Below are 19782 nucleotides of genomic sequence, written 5' to 3' on the forward strand. Positions count from 1 at the left end.
ATAGAGGAGGAGAGGAATACAGGAGATGTTAAGGCTGTAGAATGAATGAGACTTGGCTTTATCAGACTTCTGGAAATGAGGGGGAGACATTATGTTCCTGGCTTGGGTGAATACTTAAGAAACTGTACTCCCGCCAATACAGATAAAAATAAGTTTCAAAAAAATACTCTACATACAATTACAGCACTTTACTGAAGACACAGGGATGGTGGAGAGGGGTTAAATCTTGGCAAAACACAGAAAATGAATTAAAGTTTTTAATTTAAGAACCCTCATCTGTTCCCACAACTCAGAACTGTAATGATGCTAGGGCTCCTCTCACTAGATTGTGCTGCCCAATATAGTACCCACTAGCCACATGGGCCACTGAGCTCTTGAAATCTGGCTAGTCCAAATTGGGACATGCTGTTAGTGTAAAACGTGTTATTAAAATTAACTTCACCATTTTCTTTTTAAGTCTTCCTACTAGAAAATTTTAAATTATATATCTATATGACATATTATATTTTACATATAATTTCAAATATAAATAATAAATAAATACAAAAATATTTTATATGTATAGTGCTGATCTAAATCTTTCTGTTATCTTCCTCCTTCTAAGAACTTCTCTCCTTGTCTCGCTTGATCTTCTTTCAGAAACACAAAGTTCTCCTATCCTTATACGAAGTGAGCAGTGCAGATCCCCCTGATCTCAGTCAATCCTACCTTGACCAAGCCCATAGGAGAAAAAAGGAGGAGAGTGAAAAAAGTGAAAGCTGGGTGTGTCAGGGGCAGTTTCTCAGATCATTCTCACAGTGACCATGAGGGTACTTTCTTAAACAGAGTCTATCCTTCCCCCAAATGAATTCTGAGGCAAACTGTAAAACAGAAATATTCTTTCTACTACAAATCTATATATATAGATAGATAGATTTATCAGTCATTAACTTTGAATATTCTACATAGAATGCAAGCAACCCGAAATTCTTGACTTTTATGTCTGTTTGTTGAACTGACATAAAAAATTTTGACTGGTGCCTGACCCTTTCCTTGAGTCTCAGAGATCCTAGAGACAAGACCAGAGAAGGAAAGCAAGGGCAGCTGACATCCCTGAGGAAGATCAGTCCAGGGCAGGGCAGGACCTGATACAGCAAGCCTGCCCGCTGTCAGAGAGCCTCTGTGCTTACTCAGTGAACCTGTGTGGCGCACCTCGGGAGTGGAGCAGAGGGAGCTGAGCAGGGAGCTCAGAACACCCGCGTTCTCTGGGGGCAGCGCTCCTCACCCGCAACACCAAACGCCAACAAAGAAGCACCGGATTTCCTGTGTATCCATACCCGAGCACTTTCACCTTCTGATCATATATCTTGACGTTTGAAAAATGAAACATTAATAGTCACCTTTCCATTAGAGGAGGAAAAATAAAGATAAGATGTTAATGTTCCACAAACAGGCTAACCGACAAAAAAGAGAAGATTCATTCCACAGCCTACTTTAACTTCTATAGCTAATCAAAAATATCTTGACTTTCTTTCTTTGAAATCATCACCCTACTTTAAACAATTTAAGAACTCAGGAAATGTGACAGAGTATTAATTATCTACTTCTTCCTTTTAAACAAAAATTATAAGAATAAAAAATCATTAGGTTCCAATAAACATCGGTAAGAGCTACAGAAAGATCACTTTTTTATTACTCTTGTGGAGCAAACTATGTTATGTTAAGAATTATCTGAATAATTTAATCTATGTACACTGCTTTTATTAGGTGAACTCAAAAAAGTTATTCTATGTATGTTTATTTCACAAATGTGGAAAAAAAATATTCAGTTACTAAAATCACTGAAGTCCAAGTTTTCCCAGAAATACTAGTTGTTCTCCTTTAATAAGTCAGATTTTCACATCATTTAGACACTTTAATGTTCAAATTCACATTTAACAAATTGGAAAGATATTAATAACAGCTGATGCCATATATTTTCCAGTGATCATGTATGGATGTGAGAGTTGGACTGTGAAGAAAGCTGAGCACCGAAGAATTGATGCTTTTGAACTGTGGTATTGGAGAAGACTCTTGAGGGTCCCTTGGACTGCAAGGAGATCCAACCAGTCCATTCTGAAAGAGATCAGCCCTGGGTGTTCATTGAAAGGAATGATGCTAAAGCTGAAACTCCAGTACTTTGGCCACCTCATGCGAAGAGTTGATCCATTGGAAAAGACTCTGATGCTGGGAGGGATTGGGGGCAGGAGGAGAAGGGGACGACAGAGGATGAGATGGCTGGATGGCATCACTGACTCGATGGACGTGAGTCTGAGTGAAGTCCGGGAGTTGGTGATGGACAGGGAGGCCTGGCGTGCTGCGATTCATGGGGTCGCAAAGAGTCAGACACGACTGAGCAACTGAACTGAACTGAACTGATGCCATATATGTACCACAAGCAAGGAACCATTCTAAGCACTTTATGTATACTGACTATTCAATCCTTACAACAACATTCAGAGGAAGATATTATTATCCCCATTTTCCAAATGAAGAAACTGATACACAGAGATATTAAGAAACTTGCCAAATGTCACCAGGCTGTTAGTGGCAGAGCCTGGGTGATCCCAACTCAGTTATGAGTGTTGAAAAATGACATTTTTCAACATTGTACTCTGCTTCTTAACAAAGTAATAACAATAATAATAATAGTTGACATTTGATGTGATTTATTTGTTTAATTAATGATGATAAGACTGTCTGCAAATGTACACCTTGCTGGCAAAACTGGGCACAAATAATTAACAAGGCAGACATCAAAATCAACCTTAAAACTGAACTCTAGGGGCAGCCGCTTTCAAGGCCAGACCCGGTGCCATCCACCTCTACAGCAATCTCAACCAGAAAAACGGATACTCCTTGCTCTTCTTTTCATGGTATAATTCAGGTGCAAATTCAAATCTTATACAGGTTCAGCTGACTGATAAAACCTAAACTACACCTGGCACTCTCATTATTAAAGGAGTCGAGGAGAAATGGTTTTTAGCTTCCCAATCTCTGCAATACAAAGGGACACATTGAAAGAAAGTTGGAAAAGATACAGGTAGGACAATCTATGTCTGCCACATTGGACATCTTCATAGACTTGTAACTAGGCTAGGTAGCAACCATCTTCCCACCAAATAATTTACTCACTCACCTCCCCCAAATTTCTGTTATTTATGTGCCACCTGTTAACATTAGTTTTATACTGCTACCTTCACGCTAACTTCTATTTTCTGGGTTCACATCAATTAACTATTCAACTACGGTCTGTAATTATACTCTTGTCGTTTTTAAAATCTAAGGAAAAATGACTTAATATTTTCTTGATGTTTGCTTTTATTGCTTTACAATTCTAATTTAGCTGTTGACTTTCTATGTTGGAGTTACCTATTAAAGTAGTCGATGTCCTTATCTTGCATCTGGTAGCAAAAGCTCTCATAGCCGATCTTTGAAATATAGGGGATGAAAAGAATTCCTCACTATCGCCATTGTATTCATCTGGAGAGCATATGTTCTCATCTTCATTTAATAATCATCATCATTTAATAATGGCTCTGAGGAAAATGAGAAGAATGACAATACAGTCATTTAGTACTTGTCATGTGCCAAGCACTGTTCCAAACATTCAACCTGAGATTATTGTATTTAACTCTTATAACAACTTTGTTAGAGATTCTACAATGATCACTATTGTACAGATGAGGAAACTAAGAATATGAAAGAATTTTTTAAAAAGCCTCATCAACCAATTGGCAGTTTTAACCAAGTATAATTATACTTCTAAGCCTCTTTTTCTAATATAAAGAAAGAAGTCCTTGCCCAAGGACAAGATACAGTAATAATCCCTTATACCCAATAAGGAACACATGGATTTTGATACACAACAAGCTACTCCACATATCTATAACTGAGTGTGTGGTTGTCTAGCAAAGTGATACCTAACTTAAGTCTATTCTCCTGGAGAAGAAAATTCTAACTCTGTAAACTATAATACTCCATTGTACTAACATCAGAACATGTGGAACTCTTTATTTTTCCATTAAGCATATTATTTTAGCCCCTCTGTCTATAAGGTTGGGGAAACACCAAAATGATGCTTCTTCCTGAAGGACAGAAACACATGTTAGAGCTCCATTGTTTATCAATGGGAACCAGGTCTTGTTTCAGACCCTGGATTTTAACAGGGAAGTCTCCAGTCATCACAGCAGCATCCCCAGAAGATAAATTATATTCCTCAGGCCTAGATTCCTGGATTATGCTGGCATCAAATCATGACATTTATAAACTTAGAAACATGAGCCAAGAGTGCCTGGCACAAAGTCCCAGTATGCTGTTAATTTGTGACACAGCTTTAAATAAGCCATTTAACTTCTTCCCCATTTGCTTCCTCATCTGTAAAATCAGGATTAAAAATAAATTCTCAGGATTTGGTTAGCATTTAATGTTTTGAAAGCCTATTAAGGTATGAGCATTGAGTAGAATAATATTAAAACATCTAAGTCAATGTCCTGATGTGTCCTGGCTCAAATATCTAATTGGCAAGAGATTTTGGTCACTGCCATTTCTCAGAAGTTCATCAAAGTACTGTTCAGGCAGATTAAAGTGGTCTGTGTGAAACACCACACCAATGCCTTTCACTGTGTAAACACACAAATAAGTACTCACAATTGATTGTGCCAGAAGCATAGAGAAGCAGATGGTAATCGAATTGTCAGCATATATCAATTCAGTGACATTTTTTTATTTGCTGCCTCAAAATTCCTTTATAACATAAAACTAGAGTAACCACTGGGATTTCATTATAAACTGGCAGCTGCAATCAACTTAATAGGATAAAGTTTGAGGGATTAAATATTTCTTGTTGATCATATTTTAAGCAATCTTGCTTTGTTGCCCCAAAGGGAAACAGCCTTTTTGCATTAATAATATTTCAGTTCTGAAAATGACCACAAAGTGCACTTTTTTCCTCTGACTGGGAACATTAACTCAGTTAACAAATACTTATTTAACGTTATCATGTGCCATGCAATATATTCCTGGTGTTGGGAGTTTGTTAGTAAAGAAAATAGATCAAGATCCTTGTGAAGCTTATATTCTAATGGAATGGGAGGAGAGACAGAAAAATAAGAAGTAAACATAAAGAAATAAAATAGTATTGCAGAGGATGATAAATGCTATCTAAAAAAATAAAGCGGGAGAACTATTACAGGGAATGATGAGACATTGGGAAGGATTAGAGCAGGGTGAAGATAACAACTGTAAGCAGGGTGGTCAGAAAAAGCCTCCCTGATAGGGTCATTTGAAAAAAGACCCACAGTTTCCTTTGTGGCTGTCTGAAGAAAATATGGTCCAGGTAGAGGGGTGAGCACATCCAAAAGCCTGAAGCATTCCTGGAATGTTTGAAAACCAGCTAAGAACTAGGAACCAAGTAGCAGAAGAGGTCAAAAATATACCACGTGGTACACCTCATGAGGTCCAAAAGGTATCTTACTCTCCATGTGGACGCAGGGAGACCTGGTAGGCAATGGTGTTTCGATTTTTAGACAAAGTATCCAGGATAGATCTGCCATCAACAGAGACTGGAAAGATTTCAAGAAGAGCACGCTTTGGGGAAAAGCTGGAGTTTATTTTCAGACAGGTTTAATTTGAAAATGTTGTTAAATATCTGAATTGAGACAACTGAGTAGACACTGGATATACAAGACTGGAATTCAAGGGAGACATCCAGGGTTACGAAACAAATTCAAGCCTCACAAATGTATACGTAGAGAATGTTTAAATTCATGAGATTTTATGAGTGCATAAGAATGAGAATAACAAGAAAGTAAACAAGATAATTCCTTTGCTAAAATGTAAATGCTGGGACTGCCTTGATGGTCCAGTGGTTAAGAATTCACTTTCTAATGCAAGGATCCAATGCACCCAGGGATGCGAGTTCAATCCCTGGTCAGGAAACTAAGATTCCACATGGCACAGGGCAACTAAGCTTGCATGCCACAGCTAGAGAGAAGTCCGCAGGATGCGGCAAAAGATTTGGCATGCTATAAATAAGACCAATGCAACCAAATAAATACATATTTTTAAAGTAAATCCTTATCTATTATAAAAACATACGTATCTTCAGGAAAGCATCAAAGATTCTGACTTCAAATTATTTGAGTAATCCAGAAAATCTCAATACTGACTCTGAATTAAGGTGACCCTAGATTGCTAGTGCCCTCGAGAACTTCATAAAAACTCTTAGAGCCTATATCAAAGAACCTAATATATACATCAGCCTCAAAGTATTCTACAACCAACTTCAAATATAATATCTGATACACAATCAAAGACACTAAAGTACACAAGGAGATATGGCAGAAACAGTACACAGTAGAGAGATCCACCAGGGTTCCAGATGTTGAAATTTCCATAATTAGACCTTAAGACAATCATGTTTACTTTATTCATAGAAAGCTGACAGCTGAAAACCATAAAAAGAAATCACAGCAAGTTTGAAAACAGCTAAAATTATAATTACCAAGATTAAGAAATCATGGAAGGATATAAAAGAAAATTATACCAGACTGAAAAGAAAAATAGAAAACTGGGAAAGTTCACAAAAAATAAACTAGAAAAGAGAAATCTAGGCATGTGTTAATAGGGCTACAGGGCACTGTGAAAGCTAACATATATAATTGGACTTACAAAAAGAAGAGGACAGAGGCAATAGTTGAAGAGACGATAACCAATAATTTTTCAAACCTAATGAAATATATAGATCCATAAATTCAAGAAGATGAAATGTTCTAAGCAGAATAAACAAAAATAGAGTTTTCACTGACTAAATGCTGGAGAACTTCAATATTTAGAAGTTGGAAAAATCAACAGATGAATGAATAAAGGAGATGTGTGTGTGTATATATATACTTATATGTATACATATATTTGCTTCAAAAAAGTGGAAATCATGCCATTTGGACAACACAGATGGACCTTGAGGGCACTATGCTTGATGAGACACAGATAAATGTTGTATGATATCACATATCATATGATATCACATATCACAAGCTTTTCCGTATAGAGACTCTAAAAAACCAAACAGGGAACAGAATGCTGGTCACCAGGGGCTGAGGCACAGAAGAACAGGGGAGATGCTAAAGTCCTTGGGAGAAACCAGAGCCCATCACTTGGAAGGAAGACAGTAGGTCTCTAAAGAAAGTGACATTTGAAATGGACGTTGAAGGACAGACAGAATTTCAGTAAATGGAGACAGACTACTTATCTGGACTTTATTTGAAGAATAATATGAAACCACTGAATGGTTTAGAGCAGGAAGATTAATCTGATGTAGTACATTATAAAATAAGTTGAAAGGAAAAGAAATTAAAAGTTGGAAGACTTTTCTCAGTGGTCTACAGCAATACTACAGGTGAATAATGAAAGAAAGAGGATGGTAGCATTGAGAATGAAAGGGAAAGAAAGAAAGGAACTGATTTTATCAGTCAGTGATTGCTGCGATAACGCTGTTTAACAATGCTGAAGTTCAGTGGTTCTAAAAAGCAGCATTTTTTTCTTGATCACACATCTGTGCATGGTCTGTGGGCTGGTTCATCTAGCCTAGGCTTTACTGGGTTTAGGTCCAAACTGTAAGTTGACACCAGGGATTCTCCATGTGCGTCTCATCTTCTTGGACTACTGGGATATGAAGAAAGGTCAGAAATAGAAAGTATTTTACTACGGGTAACAAAAAATAAAGAAAAAAATCACAAACCAATTAAAAATTGATTGAATGATCAGGCTGTGGAGAGACCAAGGACACTATATATCGGATGCTAGTATAGGCAGTTCGGAGAAGGCGATGGCACCCCACTCCAGTACTCTTGCCTGGAAAATCCCATGGACGGAGGAGCCCAGTAGGCCGCCGTCTATGGGGTCACAAAGAGTCGGACACGACTGAAGTGACTTAGCAGCAGCAGTATAGGCAGTTACAGCAGAAAAAAAAGGTAAGATAATGAGCATTTTTTGAAAAGTCCATAGTTCAGAAGAAAAGGCAGACATGTAAATAAATAATTATAATGTAATATGACAATATGGGCTTCCCAGGTGGTGCTAGTGGTAAAGAACCTGCCTGCCAATGCAGGAGACATAAGAGACATGGATTCTACCCCTGGGTTGGGAAGATCCCCTGGAGGGGGGCATGGTAATCCACTCCAGTGTTCTTGCCTGGAGAAACCCATGAACAAAGGAGCCTGGTGGGCTCAAAATGCTGCAATAACAAAGAAAACCAAATATTTAACTTGGGTGGAGGGATGGGAGAAACATGGTATTCTTAAAAGAATGTTTTATGTGGTTGAAGTACATGTGAGCAGTTGAGGTTGAGTCAAAGAGAAAAGACATTCCTAAAATAGGGATCATCAGAAGAAAAGTAAGAAAAAGCAAGAAAGCATATGTTCCAAATCAATAGCAGTAGAAGGGGAAATAAAAGGGGGAAATTGGTAATAAAGTTGGTAAGGTAAGAAAAGAGTCAGCTTGTAGAGTCAGAGCTATCTATGTTGATATTTTATCTTTTTCCTAGAAAGAATGAGGAACCATTAACAAGTTTTGTTAATGACAATCTTAAGCAGCATATTAAAAAGCAGAGACATTACTTTGCCTACAAAGGTCTATATAGTCAAAGCTATGGTTTTTCCAGTAGTCACTTATGAATGTGAGAGCTGGACAATAAAGGCTAAGTGCCTTTATTAGGCTGTGCTGCTGGAGAAGACTCCTGAGAGTCACTTGGACTGCAAGGAGATCCAACCAGTCAGTCCTAAAGAAATCAACCCTGAATATTTATTAGAAGACCAATGCTGAAGCTGAAGCTCCAGTACTTTGGCCACCTGATGCAAAGAGCCAACTTACTGGAAAAGACCCTGATGCTGGGAAAGATTGAAGGCAGGAGGAGAAGGGGATGACAGAGGATGGGATGGGTGGATGGCATCACCGACTCAATGGACATGAGTTTCAGCAAATTCCAGGAGATGGTGAAGGACAGGGAAGCCTGGAGTGCTGCAGTCCATGGGGTCACAAAGAGCTGGACACAACTGAGCAACTGGACAACAACATTAACAAGTTTTAAGTACGGGGGAGTAGTGTTTATATTATGGCCAAATTGGAATTTATCCGGAGAGTCATCCTTGATTCTATTCCCTCACTCACTCTCATTACCATCTAGTCAGCACCATATCCTAAAGATTTTAATTCCTATGGGTTTCTTATGTCCATATCTTTCTCTCCATCTCTGTAGCTGCCAATCTAGTTCAAATGTTCTTTATACTATTTTTGTAAACAGCCCTTCAGCTCCTGCATTAGTTATCTACTGTTATATAATATACTATCCCCCAAATTAGGAGCTTAAACTAACAATAAACAGAATTCCTTTAGTTCTGAAAACAGTTTCTTTAGTTCTGAAAAGCTCTTTCTTTTTTGTTGCCTTTGCTAAAGATTACCCCTGGTAATCTTTTCCTCTAGCATCCATGTCCAGCCTGACCTTCATCTTCTTCCCTAAATCATCTTGTATTCATCTTTCGAGATGCCTTACAGGATATTATTTTGCCCAACAAGTTTTTCCTAAATCTCTCTACCAACTCACTGCTCAAGACTCATTTTTCCTTCTTTAATACTGTGCACATATTTTTATCCTTTTACATATTACACTCCATAATAATTGTCCAATTATTCGTCTGTCTCCTCTGCCAAATAGGAATATTTTGAGGTTTTAGACCTTGCCATATTCAAAGAAATATTCACAGCACAAAGCATCTGGGAAAACAGTAGACACGCAATAAATTTTTGCTGAATTAATCACTGACTAGATTTGCATGTTGGAAAGATCATTTTGATAGTGATAAAAATACATGTGCACTAAAGGCTGGAGAAAATGAGGTCAGGGAAACCAATTAAGAGTTCTGTTAGATACTTAGGCTGAAAGATGAGTAAGTCAGTGATGATAGAGCAGTAAGGATAGATTTAAGGGAGGTTTATAAAGCTGAGTCAATAGAAATAGGTGACACATTGTCTAGAGAATGAAAGTCTCAGTAGAAGGATGATCGTTGAACCAGGGGAGTAGGAAAGATTACCATGAATAAAATAGTTTGAAAAAAGAATCTGAAGAAGTAAGTACAATTTTCCAAGTGATACTGAGAAACCCAAGTAGTTAATGAAGAAAGTACAGTTCCCGGGACAGAAATAAATGCTCAACAAATATTGTTGGCTTTTCTTTTCTTTTTTCATAATTAAAGTGGAGCTGGGAGCTGCAGAAGGAGGAAGGGGGAATGAAGGAGGAGAGACAGAGGGAAAAGAAAGATCTTTTTATTAAGTAAATTTTAAATACAGAAGCAAGATCCAAGTGATAAACATTAGGGTCGTTTCCCTTAAACACACAAGAAAAAAAAGTAACTAAAATCTTGTAAACTAGTTTAGTCACTTTACTTGTATTTTAAATTCAAAAATCAGAATAAATGAACTGAGTTAGACTCAAGTAAAGTACACTTTTATTATAAATATAACATGAGAGCTGCATAAAAAGAAGGGAAATTATTCACTTTGCCATTTCTGACTCATTTCCCTGTTGAAAATGGGAGAAAACATTCATAAAGCCTAACATTATCTTCAAAACCAACTCCATAAGGTTCAATGTGTTTGATATGCAGGTGAGAAGAGCAGGGCAGGAAACGTTCATCTGGAATAGACACCTCGTCCTGAAAAGCCTGATGGCTAAAATGAGCTGCAGACAACCATTATGTTTTAGAGAAGAGAGGATGAACATTAGCTCATGTATCATCAAATCTTGAACATCTGGGCAGATTTCCAGTGAATCCCAGGTATACTTGAGAGATGTAGAAACAATTTATATGCTGCCATCCTTACCGATGTCCAGCAAAGCTTGGAAGAGAAGGCAATGACCCTCTCTTTTACCAAGGTAAAATCAATGACCAAAACGTTTAGCTCCTCTGACAAAGGGCATAAAGTGGCAGAGATAAATCTTTCCCGAATGGATTAAGTTTTGCTTCTCATTCTGCTTCCTTCCCAGTAAATACAAAATGTCCAGGACCCTGTGAAAACAGATCTGAGGCTTATCCTGAAATATAGTAACTGGCATTCACGTAAGTACACTCAACATACAATATTTTTGTGCTTTTTATGTGAGGCCTCATTCACCAAGAGCAGCCTCCAAGAATACACAAGACAAATTAAAAATAGGAATTTGAAAATATAAAGGAAAATTCAAATACAGTTTAAATGATGGCATATAATAAAATACAATACATAGACTGCAGGCATTCAGCATGAATTATAAATAAGTATAGAGCCATGGAAAGATACTGACAGTGAGAGAGAAGACAAGCTAGCAGTTCTCAAGCCTTAACATTCATCGGAATCATCCAGATCTTTTTTGCTTAAAAGAAATTTGGGGCTCCCACTTGTAGAGTGTTTGATTCAGCAGGTCTGTTGTGGGGTCTGCAAAATTGCATTTCAAACAATTTTCCAAGTGATACTGAGAAACCCAAGTACTTAATGAAGAAAGAGATGAGATGTGTATTGAAATTGTATGTTCATTCAACATTTATTCTTGCAGTTTAAGCAATGCAATAGAGTAAAAGCAGATTGAAAGATTTTTGAGGTCCACCTCTACACTTAACTGCTGTGAAACTTAACACTTAACTTTTAAAAATTAAAATTCTCTAAGCAACAGTATCATCACATCATCTGTAAAATGACCAAAACTATGAGACCTATCCCACATAGTCGTTATAAGGAGTAAACGAATAATGTATATAAATCACTTCATTTCATGCAAGGCACAATAAATCTAAATAAAGGCCAGCTGTTCTTATTATTATTACAAGAGAAAATTTGCATGGTACCTAACACACGGTAAGTGTGAGGTAAATGCCAGTTGCCCTCTCCTGGTTCATCCCACATTAGACTAAATAAAACATGAAGCTGATTCTCTTAGGACACCGTCCATTGGAAATGAAACAGATGATCAATACCACCCTTTTAAAAAAGCACTTAGTACATGCTGTGTGCAGAGTCCTTTTTTGAGTGATAGAATACAAAGATAAGGTTTCTGCCCTCAAGGTCTTTCAGTTCAGTTCAGTTCAGTTCAGTCACTCAGTCATATCTGACTCTATGTGACCCCATGAACCGCAGCACGCCAGGCCTCCCTGTCCATCACCAACTTCTGAAGTTCACTCAGACTCATGTCCATTGAGTCAGTGATGCCATCTAATTATCTCATTCTGTCGTCTCCTTCTCCTCCTGCCTTCAATCTTTCCCAGCATCAGGGTCTTTTCAAATGAGTCAGCTCTTCGCATCAGGTGGCCAAAGTATTGGAGTTTCAGCCTCAACATCAGTCCTTTCAAAGAACATTCAGGACTGACTTCCTTTAGGATGAACTGGTTTGATCTCCTTGCAGTTCAAGGGACTCTCAAGAGTCTTCTCCAACACCACAGTTCAAAAGCATCAATTCTTTGGCACTCAGCTTTCTTTGTAGTCCAACTCTCACATCCATACATGACCACTGGAAAAACCATAGCCTTGACTAGAAGGACCTTTGTTGGCAAAGTAATGTCTCTGATTTTTAATATGCTGTCCAGGTTGGTCATAACTTTCCTTCCAAAGAGTAAATGTCTTTTAATTTCATGGCTGCAGTCACCATCTGCAGTGATTTTGGAGCCCCCCAAAATAAAGTCAGCCACTGTTTCCACTGTTTCTCCATCTATTTGCCATGAAGTGATGGGACCAGATGCCATGATCTTAGTTTTCTGAATGTTGAGCTTTAAGCCAACTTTTTCTCTCTCCTCTTTCACTTTCATCAAGAGGCTCTTTAGCTCTTCTTCAAGGTCTTTACATCTTCTTTAAAAAAGGATACATAGTAATGGAATTAACTGTTGTGGATTACACAGCAAATGAGTGGCAGAAGGGGGAAAAAAGCTTTAAGGAGCAAAGTAGGCACTTTGAGCTGGCTTATATAGGAACAGTGGAGGAAGTTGATAGTGGAAATACATCACTTGGGGGTTCTCCAGCATGTGACCCTCCTTTTCCTAGCATGTAGTGCTGTGCTGTGCTGTGCTTAGTCGCTCAGTCGTGTCTGACTCTTTGCAACCCCATGGACTGTAGTAGCCCTTGAGGCTCCTCTGTCCATGGGATTCTCCAGGAAAGACTACTGGAATGGGTTTCTACGCCCTCCTCCAGGGGATCTTCCTAACCCAGGGATCAAACGCATGTCTTTTCTGTCTCCTGCATTGGCAGGTGGGTTCTTTACCACTAGAGCTACCTGAAGGGCCCCTAGAATGGGCTAGGGAACAATTAATTACATTCATTTGGTTAAAACAATTGGTCCATATAAAGGAACTCATGGAAGAATCACCCTCCTGCAAATCAGCCTAGGAAATCCTTAGCCTATTTCTTTACTCCATAAGCAAAAATCACAGCAGATAGTGGGACGTTACTATAAAACACAGGGAGTCCAACCCAGTGCTATGTGACCATCTAGATGGTCGGATGGGGTGGAGATGGGAGGGACGTTCAAGAGGGAGGGGACCTATATACTTGTGGCTGATTCATGTTGTTGTATGGAAGAAACCAACACAACATTGCAAAGCAATTATCCTCCAATTAAAAGTAAATTAAAAAAAGAATGTGTTAGGAGAAAAAAAACAATAAATTAGGGATTTGGGATTAACATACAGGCTACTATGAATACAATAAAAGAGGACCTACTGTAAGGCACAGGGAACTATACTCACTCTCTTATGACAATCTACACTGGAAAAGAATCTGAAAAAGACTAAAACTAAATCATCTTGCTGTACATCTAAAACTAACACAACATTGTAAATTAACTGTATTTCAATAAAAATTTTAAAGATAATGTATTACTCTATGTACTGAAACAGAAAATTTTTTGACATATTAAGTGGAAAAAAAAAAAATCCCAGCAGAAACTATAGAACTCAGTTTGACCACTGCCCCTTCATCTGCATCATCTCTAGCAGTATAAGAATGAAACTTGGTTCAACACAGTCCCTTGATTGGCTCTTTCCTTTGAACACGTGCCGTAATACCTACTCTCGTTTGTCCTCAGACTCGCCTGAGTTTTCTGCTTTAAAGCCCCTAATATTATTCAACCCAGTTCTGCAGAAGCTATATTTCACCCTTTTAATTGCCTTGATTGCAGAGCCCTGACCTCTAGCCTACGGAATCTGACTCCGAGCATCAGACTAAATTGGCCCACCTCAGCATTTGCATTCAAGACAGTCACTGATCTGCATCTTCACTGTAAGTATTTGTCTAGTTTTAAGGGAAATACATCTCAAACAGATGCATTCCCAAATGGCTTGAATCCAGCCACTTTCAAGCACAGAGCCTGATGGAGTGAGTTGTTTAAAAAAAGTGTTTGGGGGAAAAAAAATCTAGCAGTAGCTTAGTAACAGTTGGAATGAGGAAAAACTGAATACAAAGAGGCCAGTTAAGAACAAGCATGACACAGAACTTGGACAAGAGTGATAACAGTGGGATTTGGAAGGGAAAAAGGAGAAATAATATTACAAAGGGAAAAAGTGAAGACTTAGTAGAAAAGAGACGGAGGTGAGTACAGAATAACTTTAGGGTTTTACGCCATAATCAAAATAGAGAAATTGAGCCTATCTGCTGGTTTTGAGAATCAGTCTTATATAGTATCACAGAAGAGAGCAAAGGAAGAGTTTAAGGCAGTGGGGGCAATCAACAAAGCAACCGTCACAGGAAGGTCCAAAAAACGTCAGTTTTAAGAAGTCTTTACATGTGTTTCCTAAAAGGTTACTAGTGACTAACTGTGAAGAAAATTTTAGAATAGTAGGGGGGCTGAATTAAGACCACAAGAAAATAAGGAATGGATAGGAAGGAAAGAGAGATGACAAATATAAAATATTGTAAAGAAGTTTGGGAGTAAAAGAAAAGCCAAAAATGAGACAATGATCCAAGATATTAAAGCTGAGAAAGGGCTATCCCACCCTCATTATAAAGCTCTAAGGAAGCTGTAAAATAGTCTTTTCTACTAACATATTAAGTCAAGATTTTTAGCCATAAAAGTCAATGTATCCTAAAAGCAATTGGCATAGTTTCTTGCTGTTAACACCTGTTGGCTTGACAGGTTATGACATAATGGCTGATTATATAGAAGCTGTTCCAGAGACATAGGAAAATATACTTAAAACACAAAAATACTGAGGTACTGACAAGTCTTATTCACACCTTTCTACTCTCTAAATGAACTTGGCTGTGTCTGATAAGAAAGTAAGACACAGAGAAAAGCATTTTCAATTCAAAGCTTACATTCGCTTCTAAGAGCCTGTCTAAAACTAATTGCTTTATTAAGTCCAGGGTGCAAGCAAGGACTTGCGTTGCAGGGCAACTACATGGATTTCTGCGTTTGGAAACTTGGTCTTTCCAAGTCATAGAAATGAAAACAAAGCACATATGAAAAATGACTGCCCTGCTCTTATTTGAGAGTTTGCATACTGTTTCCCATAAAGGATCAGAAGCCCAGTGTCAGCCTTGTACATACTCAGAAAGGTAAAAGATAACATCTCAGGAATGAGACTGGAGAAATGTGACTCATCTCTTTTGTTCCCTGCCAAGCTTACCTTGACATTTACTTCTATAAACATAGTCAGCAAAGATTATGCAAAGAAGTTATCTTCTGAATCTACATCTGGATTCTTTCTCCACTGCCACATCTTGACCAGCTAGCAGAGTTCTCCCCTCTTCCATTAAATAATTGTGCTGGAAATTACCAAGGCATTGTATACTGTATTGTCCCTTACTTTCAACTTCCTCTTTGCCTGCTGTTTCATGTTTGCCTTGCCATAACCCTGTGAAATAAGCAAGGACGATCAGTTTTGCCTTTCTTGATTATCAAGGTATGTCATAATGGCCATGAAGAGGGAACATGGAGGCATTTCAAATTATTTTAGTGTTGGATGACTGCATTTTTTTTCCTTTGTTGTGGGAATATTATCTTATTATGATCTCAAGTATGTTTTTTTTCTTTTTAGCTATCTACATAACTCAAAAATAAAGAATAGTTTTGACAATGTTTGAATCAATCTTAAATTACTTAAATAAGTTCATTAGAGCCTCAGATATATTTTTGGCTTGAGTTATTTATATTAGCTGTATGACAATTTTGCAGCTATGTCTTTCTCATGTTTATAAAATCATGTTCTAAGTACAAACAATAAGTATGTGTCATCCCATATATCCTCTGTGTATTTCTTGTAGTCTTACTCCTCAGTAACTCAAGCACACTTCTAATTACTGGAACTCAGTACAGACTGTTCCTGTTTAAGATTACCGAGGGACAGAAGGACTGGTCTCTAGCCACAGAAACCCAGAAAGAACTCCCACTATGGATATACACTGGATTGGCTAAAAACTTCCTTCAGTTTTTAAGTAAAAATAAAAGACATATTGTTTCCTTTTCCCCAGGAACTTTACTGAACTATATATTCACTGTTTTGTTCACCACTACATTTGCCACTTCCAAGCAACTTCATAATTCCATATTCCTAAAACTTTTTACCTTTTAGAGCAAAGAACTGTTCTAAGTGTCTTTTACAGTCTTTCAGGGAATTGAAATTCTTTCCATTTAGAGAATTTGGTAAAGACCTAAATAAATGGAAATCTGAAGGTGCAATGTCTGGTGAACACGATAGATGAATCAGAACTTCCCAGTTAAGTTGTAAGAGTTTTTGCCTGGTCATCAAAGAAACATGTGGTCTTGCATTATTCTGATGGAAGATTATACATTTTCTGTTGACTAATTCCAAATGCTCATCAAGTGCTACTTTCAGTTGGTCTAATTGAGAGCAGCACTTGTTAGAATTAATCATCTGGTTTTCTGGAAGGAGCTCATAAGAGAAGGCTCCCTTCCAATCCCACACAACATCACCTCCTTTGGATGAAGACAAATCTTTGGCATGGGTCATAGTGGTTCATTTCTCTTGCCCCCTGATCTCTTTCATTCCACATTATTGTACAGTATCCATTCTTCATCACCCATCACAATTTGTTTTAGAAACAGAATGTTTTCATTACATCTCAGTAGAGAGAATAGTTAGTATGTGGAAATACAGTCAAGAAGGTGTTTTTTTTTTTTTTTCTTTTTTTTTCTTTTTTTTTTTTTTTGCTTAACTTATGTGGAACCCAAACATCACAGCAATAAACATAACCAAGGTGGTGCAAATGATTTTCAAAGCTTGATTAGATACCTTGAGTATGTTGGCTATCTCTCAAGTTGTATAATATTGATTCTTTAAATTTGTTTATTTTTAATTGGAGGATAATTGCTTTACAATATTGTGCTGGTTTCTGTCATATATTGACATGAATCAGCCATAGATATATATATATGTCCCTTCCCTCTTGAACCTCCCTCTCACCTCCATTCTCATCCCTCTAGATTATCACAGAGCACCAGATTTGAGCTCCCTGTGTCATACAGCAAATTTCCACTGGCTGTCTAATTTTACATATGGTAATGTATATGTTCCAAATAGGAAAAGGAGTACGTCAAGGCTGTATATTGTCACCCTGCTTATTTAACTTATATGCAGAGTACATCATAAGAAACACTGGGCTGGATGAAGCACAAGCTGGAATCAAGATTGCCAGAAGAAATATCAAAAACCTCAGATATGCAGATGACACCACCCTTATGGCAGAAAGTGAAGAGGAACTAAAAAGCCTCTTGATGAAAGTGAAAGAGGAGAGTGAAAAAGTTGGCTTAAAGCTCCACATTCAGAAAACTAAGATCATGGCATCTGGTCCCATCACTTCATGGGAAATAGGTGGGGAAACAGTGGAAACAGTGTCAGACTTTATTTTGGGGGGCTCCAAAATCACTGCAGATGGTGACTACAGCCATGAAATTAAAAGAGGCTTACTCCTTGGAAGGAAAGTTATGACCAACCTAGACAGCATATTAAAAAGCAGAGACATGACTTTGCCAACAAAGGTCCGTCTAGTCAAGGCTATGGTTTTTCCAGTGGTCATGGATGGATGTGAGAGTTGGACTGTGAAGAAAGCTGAGCACAGAAAAATTGATGCTTTTGAACTGTGGTGTTGGAGAAGACTCTTGAGAGTCCCTTGGACTGCAAGGAGATCCAACCAGTCCATCCTAAAGGAGATCAGTCCTGGGTGTCCATTGGAAGGACTGATGCTGAGGCTGAAACTCCAATACTTTGGCCACCTCATGTGAAGAGTTGACTCATTGGAAAAGACCCTGATGCTGGGAGGGATTGGAGGCAGGAAGAGAAGGGGACAACAGAGGATGAGATGGTTGGATGGCATCACCGACTCGATGCACGTGAGTTTGAGTGAACTCAGGAGTTGGTGATGGACAGGGAGGCCTGGCGTGGTGCGATTCATGGTGTCACAAAGAGTCGGACATGACTGAGTGACTGAACTGAACTGAATGTATATGTTTCAATGCTACTCTCTCAGTTGCTCTCAATTAATGTCTCGATCTGATCGCTATCAACTTTAACTGGTCTGTCTGACAGCGGCACATCATCCAGTGACAAATTCCCAGTATGAAACTTCACAAACCACTTTAGACATGTGTGATCAATTATAGCACCTTCTCCATACACTGTACAAATCCTTTTTTGCATTTCAGTTGCTTTTTTACCTTTTTTGAAATAATATAGCATAATATGTTGAAAATATTTTTTTCACCTTCAATATTAAAATGGCTATACAAAAATTCACCAATTTTTATGTTTTCTTAAATGCACGGTGATTCAACAGCTGTCACAATACAATCTATTGTAACAAAATTGTTTTGTTACTATTAGAACCATCATACAGTTGGTTTTGGGGCCAACTCAATATTTTCTTTTTTTTTCCTGTGGCTGTGCAGCATGGCATGTGGGATCTTAGTTCCCTGACCAAAGATTGAACCCATGCCCCTTGCAGTGGAAGTATGGTCGCTTAATCGCTGGAGCACCAGGGAAGTCCCCAAATTAATTTTTTAGGGAATTATTATTATTATTATTATTCCTTCTTTAGGGAAGGAATCAGTTGTGAACCGTCAACAGCCGACGTTCCCGGCCCTAGAGCAAATGAGGGTCTTGGTGCTGAAGGCAGGATCAGGAGAATGCACCACAGTACGCGCTGCAGGGGGCTTCCCAGCGACGCTTGTGGTAAAGACTCTGCCTTCTGATGCAGGTGACGAAAGAGACGTGGGTTTGATCCCTGGGCTGGGAAGATTCTCTGGAGGAGGGCATGGCAACCCAGTATTCTTACCTAGAGAACCCATGGACAGAGCAGCCTAGAGGGCTACTGTCCATAGGGTTGAAAAGAATCAGACATGACTAAAGCAACCTTGCATGCATGCGCGCATACACTACAGGGGTAGATAACAAAGATTTGAAGAGTTTAAAGGCCACCCCCTTTCCTTAGCCTCAAATAATCCTTTGTTCCACCACTGCTGAAGGACCCCAGAGCTCAAGAACACATTTTTGAATTTGCTACTTTGAAAAATGCATTCATTCACTAATTTTTAAAATGTTTTTATTTATCTGTTACTGCCAGACACTGTCTTGGAGAGCAAAAATAGACAGCTTCTGTCATTTCAGTTATAACACTGCAGCAAACTGTAGGTGACCTGAAGCTCGGTCAATCTGCTAGCAATGGGACCAGCTAAGAAGCTGTTGCATGTATCCTGCGGAGAAACGATGAAGGGGAGAGAACAAATTTAAGAGA

The 19782-nt window shown here is 38.3% G+C and overlaps 1 long non-coding RNA gene across 6 annotated transcripts in view; it reads right to left on the reverse strand.

Annotated features, from left to right (window-relative positions):
- Positions 1-19606: 19606 nt before the first annotated feature.
- The window catches only part of LOC129656329 (uncharacterized), a 144847-nt gene continuing 144671 nt past the window's right edge, over positions 19607-19782 (reverse strand). For all 6 annotated transcript variants that reach the window (XR_008716334.1, XR_008716328.1, XR_008716333.1 and 3 more), the window contains one exon: positions 19607-19741. This is a non-coding gene — a long non-coding RNA (uncharacterized LOC129656329). The remainder of the gene's footprint in view (positions 19742-19782) is intronic.

The sequence above is a fragment of the Bubalus kerabau genome, chromosome 1 (assembly GCF_029407905.1).
Source record: "Bubalus kerabau isolate K-KA32 ecotype Philippines breed swamp buffalo chromosome 1, PCC_UOA_SB_1v2, whole genome shotgun sequence".
NCBI lineage: Eukaryota > Metazoa > Chordata > Mammalia > Artiodactyla > Bovidae > Bubalus > Bubalus kerabau.